Source organism: Dendropsophus ebraccatus, chromosome 4, assembly GCF_027789765.1.
Source record: "Dendropsophus ebraccatus isolate aDenEbr1 chromosome 4, aDenEbr1.pat, whole genome shotgun sequence".
In the NCBI taxonomy this organism is placed as follows: domain Eukaryota; kingdom Metazoa; phylum Chordata; class Amphibia; order Anura; family Hylidae; genus Dendropsophus; species Dendropsophus ebraccatus.
This window is the reverse complement of record NC_091457.1, coordinates 120,923,531-120,946,661: the sequence shown is the minus strand read 5'-3', so window position 1 is coordinate 120,946,661 and position 23,131 is coordinate 120,923,531. Positions and strand designations below refer to the sequence as shown.

At 40.5% G+C, this 23,131-nt stretch overlaps 1 protein-coding gene across 1 annotated transcript in view; it reads left to right on the top strand.

Annotated features, from left to right (window-relative positions):
• Positions 1-23,131, top strand: part of TAFA1 (TAFA chemokine like family member 1) — a 312,201-nt gene that overhangs the window by 3,533 nt on the left and 285,537 nt on the right. The window lies entirely within an intron of this gene.

The following is a 23,131-nucleotide window of genomic DNA, read 5'->3' as shown; positions in this document are numbered from 1 at the left end:
GAAATCGAGACTCATCAGACCAGGCAACGTTTTTCCAATCTTCTACTGTCCAATTTCGATGAGCTTGTGCAAATTGTAGCCTCAGTTTCCTGTTCTTAGCTGAAAGGAGTGGCACCCGGTGTGGTCTTCTGCTGCTGTAGCCCATCTGCCTCAAAGTGCGACGTACTGTGCATTCAGAGATGCTCTTCTGCCTACCTTGGTTGTAACGGTTGGCTATTTGAGTCACTGTTGCCTTTCTATCAGCTCGAACCAGTCTGCCCATTCTACTCTGACCTCTGGCATCAACAAGGCATTTCCGCCCACAGAACTGCCGCTCACTGGATGCTTTTTCTTTTTCGGACCATTCTCTGTAAACCCTAGAGATGGTTGTGCGTGAAAATCCCAGTAGATCAGCAGTTTCTGAAATACTTAGACCAGCCCTTCTGGCACCAACAACCATGCCATGTTCAAAGGCCCTCAAATCACCTTTCTTCCCCATACTGATGCTCGGTTTGAACTGCAGGAGATTGTCTTGACCATGTCTACATGCCTAAATGCACTGAGTTGCCGCCATGTGATTGGCTGATTAGAAATTAAGTGGTAACGTGCAGTTGGACAGGTGTATCTAATAAAGTGGCCGGTGAGTGTATATATATTAAAGATGGGCACAACTCAAGCATGCCAAAGTCTGATCATTTGGCATTTGATTACCGGTGGCTGAAGAAATTGGATGTGGCCAGAGGGAGTCTGGGAGAATATGGACAGAGCTGTATCTATGGTTTCCAGTCAGCCTTAGGGCTGCATCCAACTTTTTCAGCCACCGGTAATTAAATGCCGAACGATCGGACTTGAGCATGCTCGACTTCTGCTCATCTCTAGTATATAATTATATAATTCATAGTTATAATATAGAAATATATATATATATATATATATATATATATAGCAGCAGAGTACACCCATTATGATGCAGCAAAGTGGATTTTGTTATCTGACAATGTGGCTTCTTTGCATTAAACTACTGTGTATTCACGCTGCACAGACTCAGCTCTGCTAAATCAGTCGTTTTGAACATTGAAGATAAACACATGGATTGTGTGGTGTACAGTATGTAGGGCCAGACATGTATAAACTATCGTTCTGTGTCTTCTAGAGGAGGATGGTGATGTTTCACTAAGTACCAGTTTAGGTAACTTTTTAATCATGAGGGTAATGGACATTATATTGCCGTGGTTAATGTTCATCTGCTTAGGATAACATTGGAATATAGGAATATTTGTGAATCCTATATACGTTATAAGTATAAGGGGCTATAGACATTGTACTGTATATATAATACTACTTTTTAGTAATGTTCAAGGTAGCACAGTGCACAGTAAAAAGCAAGATTTAACCATATACAGAGCAGTACCTATTAAGAGCTGGTAACTATACTGTCCTACACCATAAAAACACATCATGATTGGACAAAAGTTTTGGTATACTTTGGCTTTCCTATTAATACTTTGCATTGGATCCCACATTGTGGGGGTCTGCTGACTTCCTGATGATGGCCCTTCAGTACTTGATGAAACTTTTAGCTATTAGGGGTACATGGTAGGTTTCTAAATTTGATAAAAAGCTTGAGTAGGTACAATATACTGTAGGTGTTATATTGTATCTGTTACTAGATATTGGGCTTCCAGGTTAGCTGGACACGATATTAGGTGATCTGGCATGGGTTTGGTGACTGGTGCTGTTCTGTTGATCTGTAATCATATACATACCATTGGCTTGATATTACAAGGGTCACATTTACTGTTGTTACACTACAAATGTTTTCATTCAAGGAACTTCTTCTTCCATCCTCCCACCATTTCAGATAGAAAGAGTCATTTCAGTGATAACTTCTGTAAGGATAGAAAGAGAAAATTGCTAACAGAAAAAGACCACTGTGTCCATCTAGTCTGCCCTTTTAGTATTTCCCTTCTTATTATCTTAGGATACATATATGTTTATCCCAGGCAGGTTTACATTAAGTTATTGTAGATTTACCTACCATAACTGCTGGAAGTTTATTCCAAGCATCTACAACTCATTTAGTAAAGTAATATTTTCTCATATGGCTCAGTGTTACCCCAACTAACCTCAGATTGTGGCCCCTTGTGTTTAGTTTACTAATACAAAGCTTTACTCTTGAACCTTATTTAGTCCTTTAACATATTTAAAGGAGAAGTGCGATCATTGCAAAAATCTCACAGACAGCAGGCGCAGGGAAGAACATAACAATTAATCATTGCTTAACTCTCCCTGTGCCCACGATGCACCATCAGACAGCCACTGGCACCCCAGCGAAAGGCATTTCCCCCCACGTTTTGATGACTTGGGGGGACAATGCCCGTTGCAGCTGATGGATTGTACGCTCATCGAATCAATGACTGCAACGGCATCCTGTCCCAGTCACTGACTCACTGAGTGGGCAGTCCATCAACCTGGTCGTGATGCCGGCTCTGCAGAAGATCCGGGAGCCCGACGGGGCTCGCGGAGCACCGATCCAGCAATGAAGAGGTTTATATTCCCCCCTGCCTCTGCAGTTTGAAAGATTTTTCTCATAGCAGAACTTCTGTTTTAAAGCTTTCGATCATGTTCCCCTTCCCTTCTTTCTTCCAGACTATACAGTTTTAGTCCCTAAGTCTTTACTGATATGTTTATCCTTAAAACCATCCATTGAATTCTGCCTGTTCTCTAGTTGGACATAAGTTTGTGCCTAATACTCTGGTATCTTCAGGCCAACCAAAAACCGCTGTTGATAACAACTGAAATTAAATGTTTTAGTAGGACAAAACCCAATATATGTATTTGCTGCCGATAGCTAGTAACATATCTCGGTTGATGCTCTAAATTACTGTTTATAAAGTCCACCATTAGAGATGAGCCCAACTCAAGCATGCACAAGTCTGCTCGAACCTGGAAGTCTTGGCATTTGATTACCAGTGGGTGCAAAAGTTGTTTTCAACCCTTGAGAGTTCAGGAAAACATGAATACAGCCTATGGCTTAGGGCTTGAGTTGCGCTCATCTTTACAACTGGAGGGCCAGAGGTTGTAGACTTGTGATTTACACCATGATAAAAAATGCGTCTTTAGCAGTCATAGCTAGTATTGACCTCAGCAGGATCATCTGCAAGTGTCTATTTGCAGGGCACAAGGTCCTTAGGTGAATGTGTTAAGAGCACTGACTTTGATCTCAAGCCAAGTGGCCTGCTAAGTGATCACTAAGAACCATGTAACTCTTCGTAAGTCTACTCAAAGTTTCAGAAGGATAATCGGTTCTCAAGTATTGTGTCTTAAGCAAGTAAGGTTGTACAGTATATACAACATCATAAGCCCCAGTGCCTATTTAACAAAAGTGAACCTGACATCCAGAGCCCATATACATATTAAATCTTTGGTCTCCTGCCAAGGAAGACCTTGTTTTCGCAGATGAAGACAGCATGACTTATCTGCATTGAATATCCTCACGATCCTCAAATTTCACCCGAATAAACCAGGCGACGCAATTTCCAGTTAGTTAAAATCTACCCAAACACGTGGTATCATGAGAGCAGGATGGGGAAACAAGCAGACGGACATCTCAGCAGCATTTGCTTAAGCCAGAGAAATGACCTCCTTTATGAAACAGGAGCAGTACGATGCCAAGTGCATACCAAGTACTGGGAAAATGTGAAAAAATGACATAGCTTTCACTCAAGGCTGTGATATAGATAGAGTGAAGCTTTTACATTTGCTTCATCACCTGGTTAGGAGCAGCACGGCTCCCCCTTCAGTGCGCCTCTTTTAGTCTCCTTCACCATACCCTATGTGAGTAAGATTAATGGGAAGCTGATCCTGGCCAGCCAATTTCAGTCTCTTAAGAAATAATCTACAACATTGACAGATGAGTGGAATTTGACGATCAGTTTGTATCATTCACATGTTGCACACCTGAAGAACAAGCCAAGGAAACATTTTTGGCAATACCAATAGATTCATTTTTTATACCTTGTCTTTTTTCAGTATTACAAACTACTACTAAAAAAACAAACAAACTACTAATAAAAAGTAACCACCACCACCACCAACAACAAGAACATACAGTACTTTCCAGAGCTGTTTATAATTCAGTGCTGTTTATTATACTTTTCATAGGGTTCTCAAGAATTTTGGAAAACTTTTAAATATCCTATTAGTGGTCACGGCAAAGTGTGACTACAAAGTATGTGTCTCTCTCCGGGGGATCCCGCATGTCTATGCAATAAAGGGAACCTGTCACCATGAAAATGTTCAATCTTCCATTATTATATAGCAGGAGGAGCTGAACAAACTAAAATTTAGTTTAGTGGGAAAAGATTCAATGTAAATTCATTTAAACTTCCATTCATTCTGAGTTTAGGAGTCAAGTGGGCGGTTTTACTTAGTGATTGGCTGCCTTCTCTGTATCAGTGTGCACAAAGGCATAACAGTCAGACATGGAGTAGGACCACACACTGGCCTCCGAAGTCCAGAATAATCAAAGTTTTAAATGAAGAAAATGTTAAACACAGTTATACAGAATCTTTTCCGATAGAAGTATATACCAGTCTGCTCAGCATATCCTGCTCCATAACATGATCCTGATGGATTAAATGACATTTTGACAGTGACAGGTTCCCTTTAAACAGACAGTCCATTGATTTCAATGGGCACCATGTAATGCCTCATTACCCCTGCGGTGCTGCAGGGAAATTAAACATTTGCCATATTACAGCTGTTTTAACACATATTATTTTGGATATTCTGGAAAATGTGATGATGCTTTTTTTTTTTTTCTGGAACAACAATGCGTCAAAATGTTAGCTAGGAACATGTGTAATTCTGTGTGAGAACTCCTTGAACAATCAATCATGAGACTTGTAATGAGCTGAAAAACACCATAGAAAGGCACTTATATTAATATGCACTATGGGAGAAAATGTAACAAGCACTACATCATGGAGGGTACGAAAAAAATAACATGCAATTTTCTAGGTGTTTTTTGGGGGCCGCAAAAACTGCTAGATGTAATAAGGTTATTATTTATGGTCCCTTCCAACATGGGCACCACTTTGATTAGGTAGAGTGGGCATCCAATACAGTAGGAATGCCAGTAATCATGCTATAATTGCTACCTGATTAGGATTTTTTAGAAGATAACATTTAAAGGATAACTCTGGCAAAATGTAAAAATCTAAAGCAGCAGGCGTTGGGGAGAACATAATAAAGAAGCTATGCTTACCTGTCCCCGTGCCCCACAGCTCAGTGTCACTGCTCACAGACCCTCACAAGCCTCCTGCAGCACTTAATCCTGTGACGTCACATTTTGGCACATAAATGCTCACTCAACCAGTCAGTGACTGTGTTGGGACAAACACTGCTGATTGGCTACTACCTGCTAGGAGATGATGATGCTGGAAGCCGGGAGAAACAGGAGGGGGGTACAGAGACAGGTAAGCATAGCTTCTTTATTATGTTTGCCCCCAGCCCCTGACCACCAGGAATTTTTTCCTTTTCCTAGAATTCCCCTTTAAGGTTCTGCTTTCTTTTCAAAGATTTTAGGGGAAAAATCTTAAAGAAATGAAGTCATAAGGAAAACAAGGTGAAATCAGTTGTATACCGCTGACATCACTGTACTATTTTTCTTCTTTATACATCTGTGATTACTTTCTGGTTGCCTCTCTGAGCTGTGACCCCGCTGTTGCCATGCAACTGTGCAGACACTTTCCCAAAATCCCCCTTGCTGCATGTGAAGTGAGAAAGAAAACCAACTGCAAGTACTAATGAGACAGATCATGTGACTGGATGGAACTGAGCATGAGCATCCCAGTGAAAGCCTAGCGGGCTGTTACTGAGGGCGAGAGATTATGAAACTAAGCAGTACATGGGGACATTAGTGAGTCTATCACTCTCAAATGATATGTTTTAAGAAACATTTGGAATGTTTCATGTGATATAATACATCATTATAGACCTAGTTTTCTTCATGACACCACAACTTAAAATACACATAAAAGTAGAGAATGGTAACATCTATATCAGAATTAGTTTAGCTGGAGGACCCAGAGGCCATTGATTTTAGTGGCAGTCATGTAATGCTTCATTTTCCCTGTGGAGGCACTGCACCGTTGCTGTTTGTTATTGCTGGTTGTGATTGTCCAGTGCCTACAGCTCTTTGTATGACAGTATGATGCAGATTAGTCATTTCCTATGCTGGGCTTCTTCTATATAAATTGTCTTTGTGGCCATATTAGAGTTTTTCCCCAAAACAGAAATAAGCAAATTTCCTGATTTGGGGACACAAGTTCCCTGATCGTGCATAATCGTAGAGAATGTTTACATTTTTATTCTGATGAGTTTGCCTATATTTATATCATTTGTTATTCTCAAGCTATTTGGAATGAGTCATTACTTTTATTTAGTCGCATCATCCATTAAAAAATAAAAATAATAACTATACGTGATAAATAACATGTTTGAGTGAACACAGGATTCGGTCATCATCTCAGTGGCAAGTTTCTTGTAATATCTGCCGATGACAAAATTATCATGTTTAGGAATTTTACAGCAATAGGTAAGACACTCCATCTAACAGTGACATGATGAACAATTATAACGCTATTATGGGAATAGTGTGTGATTAGCTAATTAGAAAATTGGTGATTTAATTCTTCTTCTACATTTTGCGGAGCTGATATGGCGAGGTGCCACTTGACAAGTATGACTGTATACACAAGCCAAAAGCGCTAATACATCATGTACTGTGTAGCACCATGTATCTAGAAAGTTCTTGTACTGAACAATATGTGTGATATTACTGATGTAATTTAAATGTTTACAAAGACCTTATGGAGGTTTAATATGTTGTTAAGAACCACAGGGATAAGAGAGATGCAGATCTTACTAAGTTGCAGAATCATACTAAGTATTCAACTCTTTAGATATATGTGGATTACAAAACAGCAAAGCCTTATGCAAGAAGCTTATGGGCAGCGCTCATATTAGGGGGTGCAAACTGGGCAATATTCTGGGGCCCCCTCCCCCCTAGGTGCCAGCTGTTCAGCACCACAGCTGCACAGGTTACAAACCCTATCCCCCCTAAATAATCGTGCAGAGTACTACTTTATCATAGAGAGAACTGTGCAGCCATATAGCTACAGTTGCACAGTCCTTTTTCTTCTTGCACTATGATGAGTTCAGGGAGGAAACAGGAAGCTGAACCATCAGCATTCATCTTCTTGCTACAGACCTGGAAAGATAAGGTGGCATAGGAAGCAGGGTAGGTGGAGAGGAGAGCAATCTGTATAGAGGGGGGCATAAGGATCAGTCTACGTAGAAGAAAGTATAAGGAGTAGTCTTTGTGTCAAGTGGACATAAAAAGCAATCTGTGAGGGAGTAGCTTATAACGGCCTATAACAGTGAGGGCCATGAGTAGAGGTGTGTGAAAGATGGGGGCATAGAAACCAGTCTGGAGCAGTCTGTGTGAAAGGGAAATAAGGAACAGTCTGTGTGATAGGGTAGGTGATGCAGTGAAAAGAACATTAGAGATGGGGGCTTTGGGAGCAGTCTGTGTGGAAGAGGCTTAAGGAGCAGTCTGTATGAAAGGGAAAAAGACACATTGAAAAGTATATGAGAGATACAGTAATCATTAGAGATGAATACACTTGGGTTCATCTGAACCTGGTCGTGTGGCATTTAAATACCAGCGGCTAAAAAACTTGAGTGGGGCCCTAGGGAGTCCTGGAAAACATGGATACAGCCAATGGCTATAATAGGGCTGCATCTCTCTTTAAGTGGAATAAAAATAGCTGATGTCTTTACATTAGACCACTGCTTGCTTGATCTGTAGGGAAACTAAAAAAAAATAAATGTGAGACAAGGGCTAATGTAAAGTAGCCCAAATTCTTTTTTTATTAAGCTAAATAAGATCAACTAGCTGTGTTAAGATTCCTCTGTGCTTGACGGAAAACCTACAGAACCCTGTAATTACTCGGCTTCTTTTTGTCGAGGAACATCTGAATTTGTAGTCGCGAAGGACTTTTACATTATTCATCCAGAAGTCCCTTGTGTCCGCATTTTATCAACATGGATTGTTAGTTTGAAGCATGTATTCTCGATTATACCTTGGGCATTATATATCAACGGACTTGCAATGACGAACACTCCGTACAGGATTCACCATGCTATTATACAACAGCCCATGCACATGAAGATCTTTTCCTTGGAGGCTTTTACTACACAGTCTTTGGCCTGATCATGTAGCACTATGGGCAGCGATGCTCCAGAAAATGCAGTGGGGCAATGGGACAATAGGCAGTTGTTTGAGCAAATGTATAGATGTAGCACAGCTGAATGTCATTTAGCCCTCTTGGGATGTGTTGCTTGTCTATTGTGATAGGTAATGCAACCCTATGTAAAGTCATAGCTAGGAGAATGTAATATTGTGATAAGTTGTGTTAAATGGCAAACAGTTCTGCAACATCTATGGGCTGTAGTTGTCTATTGTAATATAACGAATGATGCTTTCCAGCAGTCGTGAAGTTATTATTGTGTTTATGGGCTTCTCTTATATAGTGGTGGTGCTGCTGCTGTTTTTTCATGATGCATTGGAGACCTAAAGGCTCAATGAGTTTATGGCCTGATTTCTGGTTCCACCCTATATCCCATATAGCTACACCACTACTCAATCGTGTAGCAAATGATGCATTGGATACCTATAGATTACCTAGACTAAGAGCCTGATTGTGACGGTTACTCTGTACGCCATATTGCTACACCACTACTAAAACCATACAAAATAAAAGTGAGAATATGCATTGCTGAATTGCTTTATGTCTGCTAAAGAGCAGATCCTTGAGGAATTGGTTCATAACACTGCAGGATCTGAGCTATTTCTGCTCCGGTGAAATCATTATTATAGCATTGTCCTATGGGCGCTAACTCTTGGCTTCGAACAAGACATACTGTAAATGAATGTCCATAGAGTTTCTTATATTTAAAGGGATTTTTCAAGACTTTTAATTAGTGTGATCCCTGGGACTAGGGATGGTCAGAACCTGCCGAGGTTCGGGTTCGTACGAACCTGAACTCTCGGCAATGATTCCCGCTGTCTGCCCGCTCAGTGGAGAGGGTGGATACAGCCAGAGGACCGCCTGTATCCACCCACTGCATGGAGCGGCCAGACAGCGGGAATCTGATGCTGAGCGTTCGGGTTCATACGAACTCGAACCTCGGCAGGTTCAGACCATCCTGGGACCTTAAGCGATTAGCTGGTAGCAGTCCTGGTGGTTTAGGCTTCACCAATCCTGAGGATAAGGTACTAGATTTCTGGTGATAGAACATTGATCCAGGGATTTCTTTTATTGCCATATTAGGCATATTTAGAATTTTCTCTCTGCTATGGGGCAGTTGGCCATTTGCCTTCCCCTGAAACAGCAGGGTTATAGGTAGAACTTGATAGAACTTGATGGACTGTCTTTTTTTCAACCTTATTAACTATGTAATTGCAAATCCTGTCAAGTCTCTTAAACCCTTGTTTACTCTGTAAGGCTGGGTTCACACTACGTATATTTCAGTCAGTATTGTGGTCCTCATATTGCAACCAAAACCAGGAGTGGATTAAAAACACAGAAAGGCTCTGTTCACACACTGTTGAAATTGAGTGGATGGTCGTCATTTAATGGCAAATATTTGCTGTTATTTTAAAACAACGGCTGTTATATTGAAATAATGGCCGTTATTTACTGTTATATGGCGGCCATCCACTCAATTTCACCATTGTGTCAACAGAGCCTTTCTGTGTTTTTAATCCACAATACTGACTGAAATATACGTAGTGTGAACATAGCCTTAAAAAAAAAAGAGAGAGAGAGAGAGAGAGAAGGCGTACAATTTTATCTTTTAAAAAGTAAGTTATTACAAAACTATAATTGAAATCAACTAAATGCATTGAAGTCAATGGAATGACGGGCGCCCAATAATGAATGTTTTTTTGCACTGATGTCAAATTTAAGTTTATGACAATTATTCAAGGACATTATTTTGCAAAAAAATAAATGATATTTTTTAGTTATTCACACACATTTTTTTTTATTTTACTGTCCTTTCAACATTTTTATTACTAAATTCTGTGGACCTTCAATAAAGAACCACTTCCAAAAGGGCCTGAACTAGAATAATGTAGCAACAGCTGTCATTGTAATGACAGGCACCAAAAATGCGAAATGACGGATGTCATAAAAAAAAAAACTATATATATATATATATATATATATATATATATATATAAATACAGAAAAATGTGAACATAGCCTAAGTGTGGGAGACTGCCACTGTACAGAAGTTAAAGAGGATGACTTTACTAGACAACCTGTCCATAGATCCTATTAGGAATTCTGAATGCCAAAGAGTATACCTTGCTTTAGCCATCTTTTTAGGCAATGTTTATAGGGGACCTTCTTCTATATACTACTATATACTTCTACAGGGAAACCAACCCCCCACTAAAAACTAATAGGATGAAGCTATCCAAAAATGAGGTTTTACTGTGTCTTGGCTGTTCTCGTGTGTACATTGTCAGCACCATCTGTTACCTAGTACTATATACTGTACGAGCAGTACCACCCCCCCTTCAACAATAGATAATTACCTGTAAATAGAAGCTATAGGGTTTCTCTTTGGAGTCACATGTTTTCTAGTAGAAAAACAGAGAAAGTAGGATATTTGTTTTATTAACATTATCTTTTTTAACGCATGAAGTGAGCTGCATGAAAAATCAGTGAATGGAACGAATCCTATCTAGTTACTAGAGAAGACAGATGTTATTGTGACCTTAGTTATTGTATTGATTTAGGATATAGCACATTTGTGACTGTCTCGCAGGCTGTCCTCTCAAGGTTTCCACTTTCACTGTGATGTATCTATGACTTCTGGCACTTAAACTGCCGGGGTGATAAAGTGTGAATTTTCATTAACCAAAACACCGAACGTGATAAAAAGACCATACGTTACAAAATAATATACTGGTAATTAGTTTCAATTAGTGATCGCTGCATTCGGGATCCTGCTATGGGCGTCCTAGAGATGTTTTTGAAATATTGTTCCTTCTTAAGGGTTTGCTAGCTAAGCCACCTAGGTACGCACTGTACAATGATGCGGTAAAGGTGCCAACATTATGTAGACACATCAATACAGAGATGTTTAGGGGCATCGTGGACCCTAATGTAAAATCTATTGAGTACGTATACTTTTTACAGAGTCCCAGCTTCTAGTAGGTATTTTGGACAATGTTACCTGGGGAAAAAAACAAACAAACTTGTTTTCCTCCCCCAAAAAAGTATGCAATGTAATGGGGCTAGAAAAGAGCTTGTTCTCTAGTGTCACCTAGAGGAGAGAGCTTCAATTCCCAACCTCTTAAAAGGCATGTCAACTATTAAAAGGGAAGTCTAATAAATATTTAGTCTGGTGCAGGCGGGGGGGGGGGGGGGGTGTATAATAATAATAAAGAAAAAAGAAAGTATACTTACCTGTCTCCATGCCTCCCCAGTTCTACATTATTACCACTCCCGGATCCAGCGCTAGAACTTATTTTCCCCTGGCTTCCTGCTATGTTACAACTAGGGTGAAAGTACTTGAGCTGGTTGATGGATTGCTCACTTATCCAGGCAGTGATTGCAGTGGTGTCCCACCCTAATCACTGACTGGCTGGAGGAGACTGGTGGGGTCCGGAAATGGTAATATGGCTCTGCGGAGCATGGGAATGGGTAAGTATACATTATTCATTATGTTCCCCCCTGCCCCTGCTTGCACCAGATTTTATTTAAAAATTTTTTGCCAGATTTCTCCTTTAACACTTATCCTTGTCTAGGAGCAGCGGTTATTTGTTCAATGCCATTTATAGTACAAGTATAGCCTCTTACATCTGGAATCTCTGCACCTCCTGTATGCTTTGTACAGATTCTGAACAAATGGGGAGTACTTGAAGAAGTGAATTGCAATCTGCACTGTACCTCTGTCTAAAGTTCATCTGTAAAAAAGTATTGTAACAAGTAGTCTTTCTGTGGCTATGTACATTCTGTATGTATATATACTGAATATACCATGTAAATTTTCTATCTCCTGAGTTGTAGGAGAGGCTCTATATACACATCCCTCTCCCCAGTCAGTTCCATCAAATCTCTGGGAAACAGAAAAGGTGGTATTACTTCTTTTATATGCCCAACATATTGTAGACATCTCAATTACTGTGAGCGCTCCCATCACGCCCACTGCTGATTCTAGCTAGGTATCTGTCATCTGTGCCTCATCCCCTTTCCCCAGTCTGCATCCCTAACTCTTGTCAGTTTCATCTTTGTCGCATGTCTAGGATACTGTACATCTACTCTTATCACAAGGATTGACCAGAATGCTAATCCTTACTCTTATCATCTTACAGCTTGACTGGTGGAGCTCTCTACTAATTGGGTTCTCCTTCATAGGCCATTGGAGCTTCAGTCTGTGCCAGAATAGTGTAGCAGGAGTGATTCATCTAGCTGATGGGTCCTCCTCTATACACTCACTCTGACAATCATGACTGTCTCTTCTGAGAATACATTATAACCTAGTGCAGACAGCTGTATCATTTCCGAGTCTCTGTGCATTTGAATTTGCTGTTCGCAAATCTTATGGTGTCCTATTACTAACTCAGGACCACTTGCCCCCTTAGGTAAGACCAAGAGTTACCCTTTGTTGCCCTTAGGACTTTCACTATCCATGACAGTAGCTGGTAGGCCTGGTGGATATAGTGTGCTCATTCTATTGGTTATTATGGCCATAAGTTGAGAACAGGCTATGGCTAGGGCTAGATGCACAAAACAGTGATGGCTCCGGCACTCCAATGAAGATTAAAATCGAAATACTTTATTTCATAACAAACGTTAAAACGTTATGGCTAGGGCTATACAGTGATTCCTAGTCGTGCAACCAGGAGCCACAGCATTGGTTTTCCTCGTCGCACAACTCTCCTTAATAAGTGAAAAGGGGCTAAATTAACTAGATGGTAATGCCCCTTTTAATGGTAGACATGTCACTTCTTTTCACCTCGAAGCTTCCCTTGAAAGCTGTGGGAGCCTCAGTACAATTCCTAATGCACCGACTGCGTCTTGGAGAAATCCACAGCACAACAATGTACATGGACAAAGTTTTTGCTGTTGTGTTGTCCTAAAGAACAGCGCCATACAACCCAGCAAATACCACCCTGCAGTGATTGTTTAATAGCAACATATAGTATCAGCTTAATAACTGCCCTATACATAAAATAATCTAATACCAGTGCTATAGAGTCTAGATTTAAAATGAATATAGCGAATTATAATGACCTCATGGACGCTGTGCTATACATGGAGATCTCTTCAGCCGATCATCCTTAAAGGGAATCTGTCACTTTGAAAATGCAATCCAATGTGAAGACTGATTTATAGTTTTGTGGGAGAAGTATCAGAATCACGTGTGTCAACCTGTGCTGATTCTGTGCTAAGTAGTCACGTGGGAGGTGCTAATCAGTGATTGATAACTATGTTTGTATAAGTACATATAGAGGGAGCTCTCAGTTACTGAGTAGGACCACCCACTTGACTACTTATAAATACTTCAATATATATCAATCTTTTCAGCTCCTCCTACTCTATAACATGCTGCCTGCAGAATGGACTATATTTTTTAACATGGCAGCTGTCCCTATATATTAAAAAGAAAAATTTGTAAAATATTAAGTATTGACTCTGATATACTAATTAAGCCCATGTATACATATTCCATGATGTTTGTTACATAGAAAAAGTCTAAAAACCATTTAAAACACTGTAATAAAAATTGTCAAACCATGAAAATCCCCAATGGCCTCCAGGCATCTTTTCCCTTTTCATGTCATGCAAATAACCCTTCTGCTCCTTTGCGTTTGCCTCCCTTTTTTTTTCTCTAAACTTTCACTATAATTAATATTATTTCATGACTTAATTATATGTTATATTCATTATATATAATTACATGGTTCTGCCTTCCCCTGAGGAGTCAGAAAAAGCACCCAGCTTGTTATCAGCCTCAAATTCGCCAGGGAACAAGGCTAAGAAAAAAAAAATCAAGAAAGAGACTTGGAAGACACAAGAGAGGGAGCGAGCTTTGGAGATGTGTTCTCTGATTAGTCCATGAACAAAGGGTGATTGGTGCTGCAAGACAGAATTTTAAATAATAGATTAACATGGAAAAAATGACAGCTCTTCAGGAAGATATACGCCGGCCAAAATTATTAATAAAGTTGTAAACCATACTGGGATTATAAACTCATATATTGATGTTTAATTTATCACAAATCAAGAGTTGGGAAGCTACGGTACAGATTGTGCTTTGGAAATAGTCAACCTTTTTTTTTTTTTTTACCAAGACAGAATTAAAAAATGATAAAAAAAAGTTGTTTTTTTTTAGTGTTAATTTTATTTTTATTGATCACAGCCATTGTTTTGGTGGTTTACATATTTATTCTACTTCTTTATCTACAAGAGCTTTATAAACCTTCACAGGTCTGAGAACCTTGCATCAACCTTAACCTAATACACCACATGTCTGAGGTAATATGTTGGAGAGATGACGGCTGTATTTCATCAGCAATAATAATAAAATAGATTCTGTCTCTAGGGCAGGTCTTCATAGATTTGCCCACCTCTGAGCTACCCTAAGCAAACTATAACATGTCTCTGCAGTTGCTATTCAATGAATAGCGGCCGCACAAAACTCACATGTCAGTCTTGGTTGGAATCCTGTCCGGTGCGTATACCACGTGCACACGCTCCCGCAGGGATTCAGTTCATTCAAATACAACGCCTATTTTGCATAAATCACAGCCGTTGTTGCAAATTGCAACAAAGGCCGTGATTTATGCAAAAGATACGTTGTGTGAACATAGCCTGAGGCTATGTTCACACTACGTATGAGTCCGGACGTAGTTCGTATGCAGCAGTACATGTGCGGCTGAAAGTACGTCCGTGGGAAAAATAGACATGCGACCGGATTGCGAACATGCGGGCGAACCGCGAACATATGCCCGCAGTACAGTTATGCTTTCCTAGCTTGTTTCGAAGCGATCTGAAACAGGTCATTTACTTGGAAATCTTCACCCAGCCCAGTAAACCACACAGAACCTTTTGGATCTAAAAATCACGTTCAATTTGGCTGAAATAAGTACTTTGTACGGGACCGCAAGGATATCCACGGCCGTGAGTTGGAACATTTCCGTCCTCAAACAATGGTCTTGTTCATTTTTCACGGCGCTGTATACGATCCAGCCGTAAGTTCATACGTAGTGTGCACTGTGCGGCCGTATATCGTATACTTTCAAGCAAACGCATCAACCTCAAAACTATGTGTGTATATTTGCGGTTCGCACTACGGCCGGAAAGATACATAGTGTGAACATAGCCTGATACTTATCTATCAATTGTATTTGCATGTCGGGTGAGACTGGACCATCAGAGGATCTGACACAATAATGATCCCTAAAGGTCCATCCAAATACAACCTTGTAGGTGCAGTTTGAGCTTCTATCAATCTACATGGCTGTATGACACATTATTGTTATGCTGTCTGCATGCTCCATATATATCAATCTCACAACGCAACATGAGCTACATGTCAAATACTAAATTCAGATGTGTCAGAACCTTCCCTAAATGCTCCTACCCTAAGATTATGAATGAAGGAAGACACAGAAAAAGCAAGAGATAGAGCTTCTTGTGTAATCTGGAGGTTACTTTACTCTCCATCTGCATCTATCCTAAGGTATCATGTAGAAAAGCAATTGTGTCCTGCTTTATTGCATTTTGTAGTGTTTTAATAGGTTCCCAGCCATTAACCTGGCACCACGCTGACTGATCTGTGGTGAAAAATAGATCCAAAGTGTAGACTTTACAGGAAAAGCGAAACTACTATTTTTATTATTCTAGTAATAACTGCTATTTGATTAGAAAGGATGGACTGTAGTTTCCCACAACAGAGCGGTCTATTACTGACATAGCAACATGAGTGTCTGCTCTGCCTCTGCTAAGGTGCATGTTACCCAATCGTTGTGTATATCTAGAGATAGATAGATAGATAGATAGATAGATAGATAGATAGATAGATAGATAGATAGGAGATGGATAGATAGATAGATAGATAGATAGGAGATAGATAGATAGATAGATAGATAGGAGATAGATAGATAGATAGATAGATAGATAGATGATAGATAGGAGATAGATAGATAGATAGATAGATAGATAGGAGATAGATGGATAGATAGATAGATAGATAGATAGATAGATAGGAGATAGATAGATAGGAGATAGATAGATAGATAGATAGGAGATAGATAGATAGATAGATAGATAGATAGATAGATAGATAGATAGATAGATACTGTTATATTTCCCCTTTTAACCCATTAAGGACCCTGTAAATTTTAGAGGCACATTAGTGCACATTTTTTTTAGGACCAAATGTGCTTTGTAATAAATACAATAAATTATGCTGCAAAATAGGGGGGGGAAACTAATTCTGCAAATCTGGATGACAGATGTTATATCTATTCCTTAGGATTGATCAATGACAATTAGAGATGAGCGAACCTCAAGCATGCTCGAGTCCATCCGAACCCAATCGTTCCTCATTTGATGGCTGCTAAAGTTGGATAAAGCCCTAAGGCTATGTAGAAAACATGGATATAGTCATTGGCTGTATCCATGTTTTCCAGACAACCTTAGAGCTTTATCCAAGTTCAGCAGCCCCAGCTAATCAAATGCCGAACGATAGGGTTCGGATGGACTCGAGCATGCTCGACGTTCGCTCATCTCTAATTACAATGATGCTCTATTTGTATAGTTTCTGTCTTGTTTTACTTCATCTTTAAAAAATTTAACTTTCTTAAAATAAATAAAATTTATAAAACTTTTAAAATTCTCTGTCTAGGAGTCTCTGTCTGCTTTATTTTTATATTATCTTATTTGTTCCATGTTTGCGTAGATTTAACCTTTTGATCACTTTTTAGTCTTTTTTTTTGAGGGGGGGAGGATATGATTGGACAAAAAGAAAACAAACATACTTATTTTTGTTGTTTGTTTACTAATCTTCTAATTTGAAATATGGGTAACACCCACATTGTCATTTCCCTGTCATATATATACAGTGGTGCCTTGGATAATGAGCACAATTCGTTCTGGGACTGTGCTTGTAATCCAAATCCACTCTTATACCAAACCAATTTTTCCCATAAGAAATCATAGAAATGCAGACAATTGGTTCCACACCCCAAAAATAACGATTTATTATTCTGAATAACATGTAAAACAAATAAAACAACATTCAGAAACAGCAGAATATGTGATATTATAAGTTACTGTACAGTAATAGAGAGGATGGGAAACACAAGGACTGACAGAGAGTGCAGGGAGCATGAAGGAATGAGCAGGGCAGATGTGGGCACATACATGCAGCACTCTCTGTCTGGGGAGAGAGGGGTTACAGCTATGGAGAGATTACTTCCACAGTCCTGTCCCCTGATGTAAGCCCCAGCCTGAAGTGGATCTGCTATGATTTGGAAGGTGAGGGAGACTCCCTGGGTCAGAGTACAGGGCTGTAGACCCCATTATGCAGACCATGCCCCTCACCCACTCGTGCTCCTACCCAGTACAGGGAGCTCCTAAACCAAAGCAATTCTCTTAAACCAAGTCACAATTTTGAAAAACTGTGAGCTCTTAAACCAAAACCCTCTTGAACCATGAGAGAGAGAGAGAGAGAGAGAGACACAGAGAGAGAGACAGAGAGAGACAGAGACAGAGAAAGAGACAGACAGAAAGTGGTGTATTTACAGCCTTGGGCTATGTTCACACACTGTAAGAGACCGTCCGTTTCGTGATCCGGACGGTCTCTGAAAAGATCACACCTGGCGGTACTGCAGTACCGGCTGGATGATCTTTAGGACTGCTTAGTTCTGATGCGGATGCATCTATGCGTGCCCACACTAGAACTCCCCACTGCCCACTATGGAGCGTGCAGCTGGACAGTGTTTTCTGCGGCCGCTATTCAATCAAAAACAGCCGCAGAAAATTGACATGTCATACCATGTGTACACACTCCGGCTGGGATCCCATGGATGGCAAGGTAACATATATTTTCGTAATAATCATGGCTGGTGTTGCAATGTGCAACAACGGCCGTAGTTTTACGAAAATATATGTAGTGTGAACATAGCCATGTACTGAATGATGCTACAGAAAGAGGAAAACAGGAATAAAGGCAGCAGGTGCTGCAACCCCACTGATGTGCAATAGTCTGCCATAAAATGAGATGTTTTGCAACAGTGGAGGCCAGTGAGATATGAAATATTCTCTTTGCACTGGATATCTGAGCGGATTTCCTTTGTTTGAAAGACCTATCTCAAAAATATTATTCATGAAACTGTTTTCGTAGAAAGAAAAAAGGATAAATAAGAGTTAACATGTCACAGAATAGAGAAAAATATTTAAGTGAAACCCCATGTAGAAAGCATGATGTCACTTTTCTGCCTCCCTTGTTGCTCTTATTAGTTCCCGGCAGTCACAAAAATCAGTTATGGATCAAATGGAGCCATTTGTTGCGGATTGATGCATTGCATTGATAACAGTAGGAGACAAAAGCGTGGACAGAGACCTGGCTGAATTTAGAAAGGAAAGGGAAACTAATGAAGCAATAAAATAGTTATAAAAAAAGAACCCTGGACGTTGTGATCACTTCATGAGTCATTTCATATGTTTTCGTAGTGGTGCATATTGTGGGTAATGCCTGTAACTGGATGCGAACACAGAGATTAATTTAGGGCACCAGTCCTTCAAGATCACAGCTAAGACATGAGGCAAACAATACATACCTTCCAAAGATTTCTTGGGTTAAAAGGGTATCCCAACCACCCATTATTATACCATGAATGTCTGATAGGTGGGGGTCCATCCCACCTACTTTGTTGCATTTACAGCGCCCCCCTGTCCCTAGGGTTATGTGTGGTATTACAATTCAGCACCATTCACTTCAATAGAACTGAGCTGCAAAAACCCATACTAATTACAAGAGACATGTTGTTTCTGGAAGAAAGTGTCCATGTTTTTAGTCAATATAATATTATAGAAAAACTGAGTTTGGTATTTGACCTCAGTTTACATAGGACTGCAGGTAGGCTGTTCTTTTTATCGAAGCTTTCTGAGTGATCACAGTTCACCTTTCTTGTCTTCAGTCTTATTTGTCTTCTTTGTGTGTTTCCCGCTGCTCACCTCCAGCTTTTCTCAAAGCCTCTAGAAACCAAATGCCTAATTGTAGAGCAGCTAACGGCAGCTGAAAACTGCACCACCTGCAACATTTTAATAGTTACTGTAGAGTCCAACCTACTATTGCTTCTCTTAGGTCATTTTTTATGAGTTCCTACTAAAATACAGCTCAGTTATGGCAGCACTGAATCCTGAGACAGAGGGGATGCCAGGCTTGTAGGGTTTTTTGTGTTAAAGGGGAGGGGAAGTTCTTCATGCAATATGTAAACCAATAAGGAATTTGGGGATATTTCACCTCATTATGCTATTCAGCAGAAGTGTAACATGTATGGGCTTAAAGGGGTATTCCACTCAAACATAACTGCCCATGGTGAGACTAACAATTCCTTCCATACTTATTATTATCTATTGTTATTATCTATTATCTATTATCATATGTTATTATCTATTTGGTCTCCTTCCCTAAATTCTGAATTGCTGCTTTCTGCTGAAGACACAAAAAACTGTGTATAAGCTTTTCTCTCTTTCTGTCCGTCCTCCCTTCCCCTTTCTGAGATGGCCGATGTAAACAAGTTCCTATCTGCATCTTTGTGAAGTCAGGAGGGTTAATCACAGTGAGTTAATTAACAACTTGACCTCAGTTTAACCCTCACAGCATTACAGATAAGCTACAAAGTTGCAGATAAAGCCTGCCAGGGACTTGTTTACATCAGCTGCCTTGGAAGGGAGGGGAAGTGAGAGATTAAGAAAAAAGCTCAAACACAGTTTTTTGTGTCTTCATTAGAAAGCAGCAGCTCAGAACTGGGAGAAGGAGACTGAAAAGATAATAACAAGTATGGAATGAATTTTTAGTCTCACCATGGGCAGAAACATATGGAAAGTTATATTTTAGCAGAATAATCTTTAAAGGGGAACTCCAGATAAGAAAAACTTGTTTTCTATTAAAAGTACATTAAAAGTTATAAAGATGTGTCTATACAATGTATTACCATATCTGTGCGGTTCTGCCACACTGGTAGCTGATAGAAATCCAGGAAGTGAAGAAAAATGGCACCTGTGCCAATTTGCATTGTATCCTGCTCCTGCTGCTATCCCCCCTTAGGAGACAAATATTCCATGCCTCTGTCTCACATTGTGTGTGTTTGCTGAGCACAGGCTGATGATGCAGAGAGGGGGCAGGGCGTGATGTCACAGGAGGTGCAGCTGGATTCCCCAATCCCCTGAGTGATCCACCATCACTGACTGGCCAAAAGCAGGTGCAGCACTAATTTTTGTGATTGTGATGGGTCTGTGATGATCAGCTGAGGGAAAGCATTGCATTCTGGGAACTGCTAAAACAGGAAGGATAGAAACACAATACAGACCCCCCCCCCAACAAATGGATTTTTGGTAGTTTCAAAACTAGGATAGACAGTTTAGTAGTGCTATGTATAATTATTGTTAAACCTGCTCTATGCCAAGTGTAATTTCCTACATACATACATATATGCATATAGTAATTTGACAGTACAGAGATGATGGTCATAGTGATTTTAAAGTACATTTAATGCCAATGATATTACAGTACATGGGTAAAAGACACAGTGATGTTGCAGCATAAATATAATGCACACAGTGATCTCACAGTTCAGGTATAATGTACAAAGTAATGTCAGAGCTCAGGTATAATGTAAACAGTAAACTCACACTTCAGGAACAATACGCCAGTGATGTCACAGTATAGGGTTAATGAATGCATAGGGATAATGCACATAGTGATGTCACAGTGTAGCGGTAATGAATACACAGGCATAATGCACATAGTGATGTCACAGTCAGGGCCGTTTCTGCCATGAGGCGGAATGAGTATTCCGCCTCAGGCGGCAGATTCTGCGCCCCTGCAGGGGGCGGCAGACAGCAGCCCTGCAGCCGCTCACCTGTCCTGCCGCAGCTGTCCCGTCCTGCCCCCAACGCTCACCGCTGTCCCGCGCCGTCAGCCAGCAGCTGTCATCGCCCTCCAGCGAGTCATGAGTGCCCGGGGTCAGTGGGGGCATCACGGCCCCTGCTGACCCCGGGCACTCACGACCCGCTGGAGGGCGATGACAGCTGCTTACTGACGGCACGGGAGCACGGAAGGGAACAGCGGTGAGCGATGGCGGTGGGACATGACAGCTGAGGCAGGACAGGTGAGCGGCTGCAGGGCCGGGAAGACAGCGGTGAGCGTTGGCGGCGATGACAGCTGCTGACTGACGGCGCGGGACATCGGTGAGCGTTGGTGGCGGGATGGGACGGCTGCTGCAGGACAGGTGAGTGGCTGCAGGGCCGGCCGGGGGGGAGGGGTTGTGCAGGCGCGGGTGATTCGGTTACGGTGGGGGGGTGGGGGGTGCTAGTGAGGGGGCAGCCGCCTGAGGTTTGCCTCAGGCGGCAGAGACCCCAGAATCGGCCCTGGTCACAGTGTAGGGGTAATGCATAGGGATAATGCACATAGTGATGTCAGAGTGTAGGAGCAATGAATGCATAGGGATAATGCAGACAGTGATATTACAGTATAAATCACACTGTCACACTGTATAAAAATAATACACCTAGCGATGTCACAGTACATGGATAATAAACACAGACAATGGTGTTAAATTACAGGGATGGGGGGGGGTCACTGCAAACCTGGTGTATAAATGCCACCATTGTGATTTTTATATTATGTTCTCACAATTCCCTTTAACTAGAAGTAACCTTTAATCTATAAACATTACACTTCTTTTATCCTTTCATTCAGAACTCATCCAGACATGTTTTCATGCGATTCCTGGTATCTATTGCTCCTGTTGCTTTAATCCATTGGATCGCGTCTCGGCGTTCCTAATGAAATCATAGTAAAAAAAAACCTGGAAAGGGAGACGCTTTATTTTAAAGCGAGAAAAAAATCATCTGCAGAAGGCGAATTCTGCTTTTCAAATTAGCATCACAAAACCCAAACCTGATGTTACCTATTGACAAGTCAGCTGCTTTGTCATCTGAGGACAGACTGTATTGTTCCTTCTGCTGCGCATCGAGCGGCAGCTGGAGACGACGTCTTCTATTTTTTTCCTTTTTTTTTTTCAAATTACAGTGAATAAAAAGTAAAAGGAAAGGATCAAAGATTCATAGCATTAAACTGCTTGACTTATTTTATTGTTGTGCTCTCTCAATGATCCTATTACATGTAATCTTTAGGGGGTTTTATTTGCCTGGTTCCTTCGTATTCTTTATTATAAACAAGTCTACTGGAAGAAGGAAGCCTTATCAAAGGAAGCATGGAATTTAAGCAGCATGAAAGGTGAAATCAAGGACTTGTAAGGAATATGGATTTTTATTAAGAACATTAAGATATTCTGGTCACTGTGTTTTGATCCTTAAAGTAAACGTCCACTCTTTGGTATATGCCGACATACCGGTAGAGCAGTGTGCTGATGCATATGGCAGTGTTGCCATGCCGGTTCAATAAACCAAATATAATCTATTACAATAAGCTCATTTTTGAGCATATACTGTTTTCTTATGGGACTCAAAAGTCCAGCAAAAAAATAATATAGACCAAATGCGGCCAGCACTAAACTACATTAAGTCCATTGAACTCAATGGAACCTGGCATTGATTTTCTACATAAGATCAATCCTTTTATAAATACCACTGGTGGTTCACTCTGATCATTTTTTGGTCATCAATAAAACATGTAAGAAATCTATAATTTATTTGATATTGGGGGATATCCAATAATGTTATTACATCCAGCCATCAACTTGGCCAGTGAATCTGTAGTCTAATACAGGAAGGAGTTCCCCACTATGTCATCTTCCCCTAATAGA